The sequence below is a fragment of the Octopus sinensis genome, linkage group LG13, assembly GCF_006345805.1.
Source record: "Octopus sinensis linkage group LG13, ASM634580v1, whole genome shotgun sequence".
Classification (NCBI taxonomy): domain Eukaryota; kingdom Metazoa; phylum Mollusca; class Cephalopoda; order Octopoda; family Octopodidae; genus Octopus; species Octopus sinensis.
In genome coordinates this window covers 68,438,217-68,451,187 of record NC_043009.1, presented here as the reverse complement: position 1 = coordinate 68,451,187, position 12,971 = coordinate 68,438,217, and positions in this window count along the sequence as shown.

Genomic DNA, 12,971 nt, shown 5'->3' with positions numbered 1-12,971 from the left:
CCAACTTAACTTATCCATCACTTTTATTTATCTTCTCATTGCTGTTTTCTTTTCTGTTTTCTTTTCTGTTTAGCAAATAACTGCAAAAGTTTTCAGTTTACCAAAGAAATTCCAACATCTTTTATTATCTTATTTATTTATTGTTTATTTTTGTTTGTTTGCTTGTTTTTCCATTGTAGATTTACTTTTTTTTTATATATTATTACATTTTTCTTTTTTGATTTATTTATTGCTGGTTTATTAAGTTTACGAATGTTGCTCTCATTTTTCTTTCTTTCTCTTTCCTTCTCCTTCTCTCTCTTCTGCGGAATGACAGAATTACTTCCTTGACATGAAAGTTTTGTAGATACGTCCCTTTATGTTCTGAGTTCAAGTCTGAGTAGGATGGGATCTGGGCCAGATTTATGAATGGGCCAGTATGGGTCATGGCTCAGGGACCCCTAGCATTGGGGGGCCAATTTAACTCAGAGAAGCCTAAAACTTGGAGCCGAAAAAAAAAAAATCTCCCCTCAAACTTCAGAAAAGTTGAGGTTTTTAAAACCAGTAAAATTCTTATATCAGGTGATAACAGATTCAGCAGCTTACATTTGCTTAAGGCAGCCCATCAAAGGTGATGCCAGCATCGATGGCCATCTCCTCAGTAGAAGGTTGGTCAAAATATCTTTTATTTCCTTGTGTCTCATTTGCATTCAGAATTCCAAGTCTCCCGAGTTGTTTTCACATCTCATCTTCTTCATGATACATAAAATAATTATTAATCTGATATTTGTTTTTGTCCTGTCCTGTCTTGCGAAGTACCTGGTGACCCTGTCAGTGCTGGTGTACACATAAAATGCCCTGGTGCTGGTACCATGTGAAAAAAGAACTGGTGCAGGTGCCCTGTTGCTGACATCGTTTAAAAAGTCCCCGGTGTTGGTGCCATGTAAAAAGCACTGGTGCTTGCACCATGTAAAAAACATCCTGTACACTCTGTAACATGGTTGGTGTTAGGGAGGACATGCAGCTGTAGTTACAATACCAAAATAGGTAATGGAACCTGGAACGGTTCTCTGACCTTGCCAGCCCCTTTCAAACCGTTCAACCCATGCCAGCAAGGAAAGTGGACATTAACTGATGCTGTTGATGATGATGATGATGATATTGTGCAGATTAAGTAAGCCCTGCCACCGCTGCTGACTCCTTCTACCAGATGATAAAATAAATACCAGTCAAGTGCTGGGGTCAGTGGCGTTGATTGAAGTACCATTTGAGTACGGAAGTCAGTTCTTAAGGGTTGGTGTATTAGTTGGATTGTTAGTGTCACACAACATCTTGTGGTATTTATGTACATCGCTCTACATTCTGAGTTCAAATGCTGCTAAGGTCATTTACTTTTCATTCTTCTGAATTTGACAAAGTGCCAGGGTTACCATAATCAACGAACCCCTTACCTTCCCAATTCATATTTTTCTTACAGCTCAGACGGTTGTGTGTTGAGATAGACCTGTCCACACTGGCGGGGGGGGGGGTCATCTTTCTAGATTCGAGCTGACTTTGTTTTTCATAATTCAGAGATTAATGATACAAAATACCTAAGTAATATATTGTTCTTACGGATCGGTCAGCCATGTTATAAAACATCTATCTAAATTTATTTGAATAACATTTTGGTTTGAATATATTTCTGGAAAAAGAGAAACAATTCTCAAATATCTGAAAAGCTTCTTTACATACGTAAAAGCATCCACTACACTCTCGGAGTGGTTGGCATTAGGAAGGGCATCCAGCTGCAGAAACCATGACAAAACAGATAACGAGACCTGGTGCTGCTCATGGCTTTGCAAGCTTCTGTCGAACCGTCAAACCCATGCCAGCACGGAAAACGGACGTTAAACGATAAGGATGATGATGCAGGGAAAAAATAAATGTCTGATGTATTTATTTTGTTTTCCCTCTTAAAAGCAAGCTTCAGTAAATAACTGTGCTTTAGCAGTCAGAGAAGAAGAAAGATGATTATTACGCAAATATAATAATAATAATGCATTTGGTACTTAATTTGTATTACGACAATGTACATGATAGATCGTTAGCCACTATACACATTTTTTCTCTCTTTGTTTCTTACCTTGTTTTTTTCTGTGTCCCTTTCTGTAGAAGAGCGTAGGTTCGAAACGTAAAAGACTTTTTCCATTCCTGAGTGTTATACTAATACATGTTTGTTTTGTACACCACCTGTCTTCGTCTTTTGTTGTTGTTTTTCGTAAACGTGTGTGTGTGTTGAGAGATGGAGACACTGCCATTTTATATACGCAATCAAAAACCAAAGAAGCAGAAAAAAAAAAACAATTAGTGAGCTTCATCTTTCATGTGCTGTATCAAAAGGACCCGATATTATCTCTTCAAATCAAGCGAGAGTGGTGAGGATCACAAAATATTTAAAGGAAAAAAAACATAAACCTCCGCAGAATGAAAGCTTAATAAAATTATTACGATTGCAACTGCTAATAATGACGACACTGCGCAATGCTAAAGTTTAGTGTTTTATCCCTAGCTTTGAGTCTGAAGCTGTCAAAGCTATGCCTTTCATGTAAATTATATTCCAGGGAAAAACAGTGAAAGAGTGTGGTTCTGTAACGTAGATCCATTTCAGCCAATCTTACCAATCGGTTTTGCACTGGATATTAAATAGCCGGATATTATATAACAGCATGGTTAAGTAGTGCCACGTACTCTTCAGAGATGACAGGCATGTAAAATATATGGTGACTGCTCTTTGTTATTGGACGCGAAAAGTGTTACATCCAGTTTGTGGATGCTGCCGAGAAAGATGTAACGAAGTTGTGGGAGGCGCCCTGGATAAGAGCTTTAAGAGTTCTGTCCCTTGGCTCTAGAAGTATCTGAGACGCTGCAAGGCGGCAAAAGTCTGGAGAAAATATATGTAGTGGGGTGGGGTGGGTAGAGTTTGGTATTTGTGTAGGGTTGGAATGTGTGTATGGGTTTATATGTGTAGAGATTTTGGAGAATGGAGGTGTTGGGCGGTGCCGGAACCCTTAAGCCTCTGTTTAAACGTTTATGTGTTTGTGTGTTTCTATGTGGTTTTGGTTAAACTCTTTGCTGGGTTTTCGCGATTTAATGGTGGAAGGGGTGAAGGGGGATAACCCAGTGACTGTAGTCATGACGGGGTCCACAAGTAAGATGAATATATAATTTTTCTCGTGTGGACAAGAGCTAAAGATCTCATTCTTGCAGTTTAGGTAGGTACCCGGGTGCTAAGAATTTATATGATTCTTTTCTCGGCTTAACATAATCTAGATAATATACCCATCCTATTGCCAAATATAAGGGGGCATATTTTTTCTGACTTTCAAATTCTAAGACTACATACACACACACACACACACACACACACCACACACACACACACATGAGAGGAAGCTAGTTATACATACATCAGAGATTTTGAACCAGAAGTACTTTAGTGAGAAAATTTGAGGAGCAATAGAAAGGTAAGCTTAGTCTCTCTCTCTCTCTCTCTCTCTCTCTCTCTCTCTCTTTCCATACATACATCCACAAACTATGAATTTATGCAAACACATATGCATGTATATATATATTTATATATATATATATATATATATATATAATATATATATATATATATCAAAGAGATAGAGAGAGGCGAAGGAGTGGCTGTGTGGTAAGTAGCTTACTTACCAACCTGTCTTCTACTATAGCCTTGGGCCAACCAAAGCCTTGTGAGTGAATTTGATAGACGGAAACTGAAAGAAGCCCGTCGTGTATATATATGTATGTATGTGTGTGTATATATATGTTTGTCCCTCCACTATCACTTGACAACCGATGTGTTTACGTTCCCGTGACCTAGCGGTTCGGCAAAAGAGACTGATAGAATAAGTACTAGGTTTACAAGGAATAAGTCTTGGGAGCGATTTGCTCGACTAAAGGCAGTGCTTCAGCATGGTCGCAGTCAACTGACTGAAACAAATAGAAGAAAGAATATATATATATATTTATATACACGTGTGTGTGTGTGTATGTATGTCAGGAATGCAATGTCCAAATCCATTCGGTGTCTCCTATAGTCGACTGTGTTCCAGTATTTGGAACAATGACGAGAGGAAAGAATTGCGTTGATAGGAGATAATCCTGTCTCACACGTGTGAGGATGTTGAAGAATTTCAGTTTCCGCTTTCAGTTCTCAACAGACTTTGAAAGATGGAGATGTAGTCGGGGGTACTTTATTCTTTGGCAATGCACCACAGAATTTTTCTCTCTACACAGAAAGGCCTTTTTTGTTTTATATAAGTAAAGCTGATGGTCAGTGGTTACTGGAATTCTTACCTCTCCCGAGTAGATTACATTATTATGGACACCACGGTACATTATGGATATTAAGGAACCAACACCAAGAACTCTGTTATGAAGTCAAGCAAAAATCATTTTGGGAATCTGATTTTTCCAATTAACAATTTTATCTTATTTACTTCGTTGTCATTCTTGGATTATCAAAATAAAACCGAACTGTGTTATCTTCCTGTTTGAAAAATGGCATCTTTTAGTTAGGAATTACCATAGTCACGGATCGTTGCCATGACCACGCATTATCCAAGTTGCCATGAATTTGTGAATTCTTAATGGCAGCTTAGATAATGAAACCTGTTATTACAATACTCCATGCTACCATTTGTATGGTGCGTAAGCACGAAACTTAAGTAATAGCATGAAACTTCAGATAAGGAGTAAATGTGGTTGTTTTCTGCACCAAGTATTGAGTACTTTTTCTCTTATTTGACTCTCATTTATTATGGATTTTGGGAACGATATATTTTTCTACTATTTTCTTTCTGTCATAAAGAACTCGTCGTTGTAAAATGCTACATATGTCACCCTCGAAACATTTCTTCAAAAACTCCACCCAAACCAAACACTTTATTTTATTATTCATCAAAATATTTTTGTTGGCCATTAATTTTATGAATGATATGCATATATATGTGTGTTATATGCATGTATGTATAAAATTTTGTTTGAGTTTGCATGGATGTGTCTGCATAAATATTTGTGTGTATATAATTTATTTCAAGCTGTATCGTCCTTTTTGTGAAAGAAACACATTCTGACTGCATGTGTGCGTGTGTTGGCGCTCACGCGCATTTACAGGAGATAAATGCTTATAAAACCATTGAAGAATGCGAATGAAGGCTTAATGAACATATGTAAGGTGATGTCAATGAATGAAAAAGATAAAAATTATTGTATTACTTTATGTAGGCTATTTAATAATCCAATAATATTTCGGGATAAATTCCCCTTTTCAAATAATAGAAAATAAATTATTAAAGAGCCCATAGAAGATATCGGCAACTCTCTTTCCGTCTCTCATCTCTCTCTCTCTCTCTCTCTCTCTCTATATATATATATATATATATATATATATATATATATATATATACATATATTAATGTACATATCTGTGGAAGTAGAAATACTTCAGCCTGTATATATGTATGCATTAGTTTCTAGTTTTAAGTCCATGAAAATACGGTAACGCTGAACTGTCAGAGTATTTTGAATTTTTATGCCTGTTAATAATAGTTTAATTTTGTCTCTACAAAAGAAAATAAAGTGGCAAAAATTCAAAATCTGTCCTTATTTGCAAAACTCCATCAATTAGAACTAAAATAAAAAACATGTTTAAAGAAATGTGACGTCACAGAAAAGCCAGAAGAAACTGTATTTTTTTTGTTTGCTTAAATCTTTGATGAAATATTTTAATGCTTCTTCCAAATATTGATCTTCATGGTTGTGTTAATTACCCCCCAATCGGGGTCACACGAGTAAAATATTGAAATCCTGACGTTTTTTTGAAGAGCTAAATAATAAACAAAGAATTTGGTAAACGTATGAAAGTTTTGCTTCTCATTTCTTTAGAATTGTTTATTGAGTTATTTGCTTTTGTGACAACACCCCTGGGTCTTTGGACCATTCAAGGTCTTCAAGATTGGTGAGTGTGTGTGGGGGAGAGGGAGAAAAAAAGAGGTCATTATCGTCAAGGTGCAGATTTGGTCCAAACATTGCAACCAAGGGAATTCTGCTGACAGCACTGAAAATCCAGGTTATAGGAGTTGGTAGACTTAGTCCGATTCTCTATTTAACCAAGAACTCAGAACGCAAAAATCCAGAAGAAACTCCACAAGGTATGCTGTCTGAAACGCTAAGAATTCAACGATTCCATAATCTTGGACTTGTTCTTTATTTATCGATGCCTAAAAAGGATGAAAGACAACGTTGACCTTTACCGGATTTGAAGACTGCACGATATAAAATGAAGTTTAAAGGACACGCCCATCTATATTTTGGTGAAGGCATGACAAACTACGGGCGGCCTTTTGCCAAAATGACAAAGCACGGGTCACAGAATGGAAACTTGTGGAGTTTAATGGGAGGAAGGCACAAATCGCTGCCCCCTCCTCAGCCGAAGAATTGGCAGCAACTGCCCGAAAGACGGTCACATAACAGTATGTCGGATAAAATGTGACTCTTGGAAGAAACAACATAAGCCTAGGTAGAAAGCTCTGCAAGAAATATGGGTTAACATAGATCATGTGATGAAGACAAAAGAAAAATTGGAGAGCGTGGATTTCCTCTTTAAGAGCAAAGCACTCGGGTTGATGCACTCCATAGGTCCTATACGCGACAGGAAATTCACCTTCTACCCAACCTATTTAGGGAGAAAGATCTTCCGCGTTAAATAGAGAGGAATCCGCCTGGGTTGGAATCTCCCAGTTGCTAGCATGAGTCACTCCAGAGGACAATGAAATCCTTTTCGAAGTGAAGCGAACAAGAAGAGAGTTTTGGTCTGGGATCACAGTAGAAATCCTCATCCAGATCAAAGAGGAGGAGGTGGGAAAGGTCCCAATCGTAATCTCCCTGGTCAAAGGATAAGATTTGCAGATGGGGTAAAAGGCTGAGATGACACTTGCATGATGCAGAAAACCACTTCAAAGCTTTCTGCCCTCAACAAAAGCAGGAAGCCGTCACTACTGCCGATAACACTGACCAAACAGCAGAATCAGTAATAGCAAAAGGAACAAGAACAACAGCCGTAACAACAACAGCGACACACATCCAACAAACCCGAAGGCCACCACCCAGGAAAATATCCAAACCAACCCCCTTTCCTTTACTGTCACTCCCTCTCATCCTCTTTCAAACTCACAGACAATGACGCACATGGCTCTGAGAGTTAAATGTATAAGTGCACGTAGCCTGGGGTCAGTCAGGTGGCGGGGTCGTCTGCTCAATGACATCGGGTCACTAAGTTTGGAGGCAGTAGCAAGACCATGGCTCCCTCCTCTGCCCCCACCCACACCAGATCCTTCCGACAAGGAAATCGCTTCTTCTTCTGAAGAGGCAAAACCCTAATAAACAGATGCAAGATTAAAGATACTTTGTAATCACAACAGCATCACCGAAACAACAGACACTCAAACGCATACAAGCCAACAAAAACTCCTCCTCATCTACTAACAACGCCCACCTTAGCAAAAAAAGGAATCACTCGGGAGGCAGAACTAGTAGACAAGCATGCAAATACAACAGCCCCAACGAAACACCCCCCTCAAACTTTATGCTAAAAAGAAGTCCCCCACCGCACCACACAAAGTACTAAATAAATAAAACAATAAAACTGATGTTCTTCATCGCAGAAAAGAACATCGAAACAGATGTAGGAACTTCCAAAGTGCCACACAATTTGAAAACAATAAGGTTGGACTCTTGGAGACGTAAAATATCGAGGAAGAATTTTCCTAACGATGCAGGAAGTGTAAACGTAAAGGCCAGCACAATGACTCCTTAAAAGACTCCACAAAAGACACCGCAAACACCATGGAAACCGAGTCCCCTGGTCTTCGGGGGCGACTAAATAAGAAAGCTACTCGTTTCCTTTCCGCTTCATCTTTTGACCAATATAGCAGCCCTGAGAGTTAAATGTATAAGTGCACGTAGCCTGGGGTCAGTCTGGTGGCGGGGTCGTCTGCTCAATGACCTCAGGTCACTAAGTTTGGAGGCAGTAGCAAGGCCAAGATTTCCAATACATGCTGTACCTTAGTTCGGACCGGGGGCGGAGTGGCGATGTTTGAGAAAAACTCTGGCCCTCAAGATACAGGTAGTGAAGGTGGTGCTTTTAGACTAATCGCTGTGTATCTTCTGATTGGAGCTGGGCAGCTGGACTTTTGAGGTTTTCCCTAAGAACGTTCCATTTTTAGTGCAATACATTCAAACACTGTTTTGGATGCTCGTCTTAATTGTGTAGAACCAGCTGATCGAACCGGAGTATGTAAAAACCTCGAACACCCATTCAGTCTTTCCCTGCACGCCATATTCACAGAGGCCGGATTAGGGTGCTAGTTAAGAGGCAGTTGACGGGAGAGAACTGCAAGAACTATGATGCAGAAGATCCGTGTTTGCATACGCGGCGGATGAGGTCCCTGAAATAGTTCTAGACACTAAACACATCATGGTGATCGGCACTATTCTAAGGGAATAAAAGAGGCCGTAAGAGGAGTACAAATTAACCGTGAGAACTTGTTGGGGTTGCAGCTCGGCCCCTGTAGAAGCAGATCCATACCGTTCGACTGTTGTTGGGCGCTGGACGGACGCACCGGTTAAATTGTTCTTGGTTTGGTTTGGTTTGCTCCTGATCTCCAGATGGACAAGAGGAGGTGATGTGGCGGGTAGCTAGCCTCACCCAGAAATAGCTTGAGAGGGAACTATCCTTCGAGGGTTGGTCGGAGGTAGAGAACGCCTGCATTGCTTTCATTATCTGCTACCGCTTGACCGTTCGTACCTTGTCCCGCTTCATAGTTGACCAGAATCGAGCGCTTGCTTTACTGCTTTTTGTGGAGGGGGTCAGTTCTGCTGGTCATTTGTTGTCAGCGTCCACTGGGCTAGTGGCTGATGATGCGTAGACATGCTCTGTGGCTATGCCATCCCCAACATTTTCTTGACGGTGAGATGATGTGGTTGCCGTTTGTTGGATGAGCTTTTCCGCAGCTCGAATCTTTGACAGAGTTCTGAATCAAGCGTAGACCGAGGAAGGTGTCCTGGCAGTTTGAGTACCGTCAGGCGCTCACAGCTCTCTCTGCCAGTCCGGCAACGCGGTCAGTGTCTTCCACCATGGCGTTCTGTACAGGATTCTGTGATGGGTAAGAGTGACAATGTCCCCGAAGAAACGCTGCGAGTCGATGAAAATCAATTGGTTGGTCGTTTTCAATGAGACTTTCGAGCTGATGTCCATGGATAATTTCCAGAAATCCCTAGCCTCGAGATGTTGCGGTGTGTAGGAGCATTTCCTCCTTGCATTGCTGTGATGCGCTCAAAACGACGAAACCGACCTGCACGCGTTTATTTAGGACTCGAGCATTGCTGACAGTGGAATTGTGATGAATAGCTGTTATTATGTGTTGGATTGATCCTGCTATCAGCCGACTCTTTTGTAAAGACCGCCTCGTTGCATGCTTTTAGTTGGGAAGAGCAGGAAGTTTTCCTCTGTCTGGTGGTTGTTTGGGAAACGAGACTAAACAGGACTGGAGATAGACACTTTCCTCTTCGGCCGAGATCTCGTCCACTGTTTTAAAACTTTATTTGAAGAAAAAACAAGTGAGGGTTGGGAGGGATGTGCTGTTCCTCAACCGCCCCTGTAAATTTCTTAAAAGGTGGATGAATGTGGCGCGAATGGCCTAAGTGAGTGGGCCTACGCTGAGGTGGCATCCGAAGGCTGAAAGAGCACAAGAGGAAAGAGGAGCACTTGCCATGATACTCCTGTAAATATGGTGAATCGGGATCTATGAGGTTCCTTGGTTGCTGCTAGGGGATATTTGTCCCCTATTGGGGAACTTGCTTGTTAAAAGTTTTGTTATTGCTTCATATATTTACACGTTTTTTTCTGCAAATTCCCATTGTCCTTTGCCTTCTCTTTGTACTGTACTAAATGTTTTAGCGAGCCTTCTGGCCAATAAAGAAAGAATTAATATTGTTGTCGTTGTTATTATTATTATTATTATTATTATTATTATTATTATTATTGTTGTTGTTGTCATTATTAAGGCTGCGAGCTGGCAGAATCGTTAGCTGGCAGAGCTGGGCTAAATGCTTAGCGGTATTTCGCTCGTCGCTGCGTTCTTAGTTCAAATTCCGTCGAAGTTGACTTGGCCTTTTATCCTTTCGAGGTCGATTGATTAAGTACCAGTCAAACACTGGGGTCGATGTAGTTGACAAGTCCCCTCCCCACAAATCTGAGGGCTTGTGCTTCCAGTACAAAGGATTATTATGATTATTATTATTATTATTATTATTATTATTATTATTATTATTATTGAATAAGAGAGCAGTGCATGTCATCAATGTGACACTGCAATACAAATATACGAAGCTCAATATACCCATTGTGACTACCCGTCTGATAAGGGCACACTAGGAACATGCCTCACAAACACATGTGCGCGACATGGTGATCTTATATCAAGATAAACAGCACATGACCTTGCGGGTGGGACCCAGTTTGAATCTTCATCAGATCGAGTAACCCATCCCGCTCAAGCAGTCTCAGAATATGGTTTGTTTTAAGGATGATGAACAAAACACCCATGTTTCCAAAGGTGAATTATTCAAACCCCAAAGAATCCCTCTCAACACATTGCTATGATGCTCCCCGCACTACTTCTGCTCGTGATCAGAGATGCACATATCGTCCGCCACCAAGGGACATGCTCAACTGGTTAAGGTTAAACAACTGACAAGCAAATCTGCGACAAGACTATAATTTTATGATTGATATTATCTCCCCTCATCCTTCGCCCAGATGGCAAATAAAAGAAATCATTGTGATCATCATCATCATCGTTATTATTATTATTATTATTATTATTATTATTATATTATTATTATTATTATTATTTACACAGTCCTATTGTTTGGTTAACGGTGATTTCAAGAACTATTTTTGTAATATCCCATTTGCTCAACGGTATTTGCATTTGCCTCTCTTTCTGACCGACACCCTCTCTCTCTCTCTCTCTCTCTCTCTCTCTCTCTCTCTCTCTCTCTCTCTCTCTCTCCCTCCCTCCCCTCCATCTAACTCTTTGTAAATAGATTACGACATAACAGTGATTTATGTTATTTATGTTATCAGTTTCGCCGGAGAAACTGTTTCAATGTCGGATTTGAGCCAAGCTTTTGTCATTTCTCTTTAATTGTATTCATCGATTTTTGTATTAGAGTGCTGGGCTAAAGTGATCTTTCATTCGGAGTAGTAATAGTAGTAATAGTAGTAGTAGTAGTAGTAGTAGTAGTAGTACTGTTAGTGGTGCTATAAGTAGTTGAAGTGAGAGTTGTAGCACTTTAAACCCCGAGATTAACATTAATCGACAAAGGAACCAAGGCGTGCCAGTAGTGGCTAACCCGTCTGTTTTTCACTTTTTTAAGGTACAGAGCATCCGATGTTATCTCTGTTCAACCTCTCCTTTCTTTTTTAAACAGCAGAGTGTAATTCAAAGGAAATTCAAATTCAAGGAAATTTGTAATAGGTCAAATGACTATATGACCAGAGATGCACATTGGTTCTCAACCATTTTTTCACCAATGGACCCCTTACATACCTATTTTATTCAAAGGGACCCTTGTAGCTGTTCAATGTTTTTAAAACAAAACCCTTGTTTTCTTATAACTAAATATCGTTAGAAATTGGATAAAAAAGAAATAAAGTATTTTGTGTCATTGTACGTACATTTCAACAACTAAATCTTATATGGAACCCCAAGGACCGTATGGACCCCGGTTGAGGCCCGTAGAGGTGTTATCAACCTTGTTGTAGCGAATCTCATTCTAATGGATTATTGGGAAAATTATCTCGGACACCTGCGACATGAAAAGTGTGGGCAAACGTTTTTAATGTAAAACAAATTACAAGGTTAGAAATATTAAATTTCTAAATATCTCAGAGAGATGTGAGCGGTGGTGGAACGATAGAGCGTTTATATACTGTCAACTTTACGTGACAGTCCCGTAAAGGGAATCACACCACCGCTATTTAGCCCTAGGAAGCAGCGACGCTTCCTGTCGGCCTTGACACATTTCCTGTGTCCTTATGTTTACGAAGGGGAGACAATCACCCCGTGTTAAATACTTAAATACTGTTACGATATTTGTGATAATAGCTATCACTATCTAAATCTTTTATTTCTTACTTGTTTCAGCCATTGGTCTGCATTAATACTGGGAGTACTGCCTTGAGGGTATTTTTGTTGGACAATCTGATACGAGGACTTATACTTTTCAAACCTGGTATTTATTCTATCCGTCCCTTTGCTTAACTTTTAAGTTACAAGAACGTAACACTATGAGATCCCGGTGTGCGCGACATGGGGTCCTCAAATTGAGATAAACAGTGCATGACCTTGTAAAGCATGATCTTGCAGTTAGAATTTTCTTCAGGTTGTGTAGCTCATCCCGCTCAAAAGGTCCTTGAATAAGATTTGTTTAAGGATGGTGAATCAAATATCCATGTTTCCAGAAGTGAATTATTCAAACCCCAAAGAATCCCTCTCAACACATGGCTATGATGCTCCCCCACTACTTCTGCTCGTGATCAGAGATGCACATATCGTCAGCCACTAAGGGACATGCTCAACTGATTAAGGTCAAACAACTGACAAGCTAATCTGCAATATTGAGCAGAATATTTACTGTAGCTCATCTTTTATACCAAGACAAAACAATGTACATGATAACACTTCCAATCAGTTAAGATCAGAAGCCATGAGAGCCACTGCCTGGTACTGCATCAGGACATTTATTATTATTATTATTATTATTATTATTATTATTATTATTATTATTATATGTTTAACTTTTGCTGGCTCCAAGTCTCACCCAGAGACCTCAATAGACAACAAGTTGGAAGTTCATGT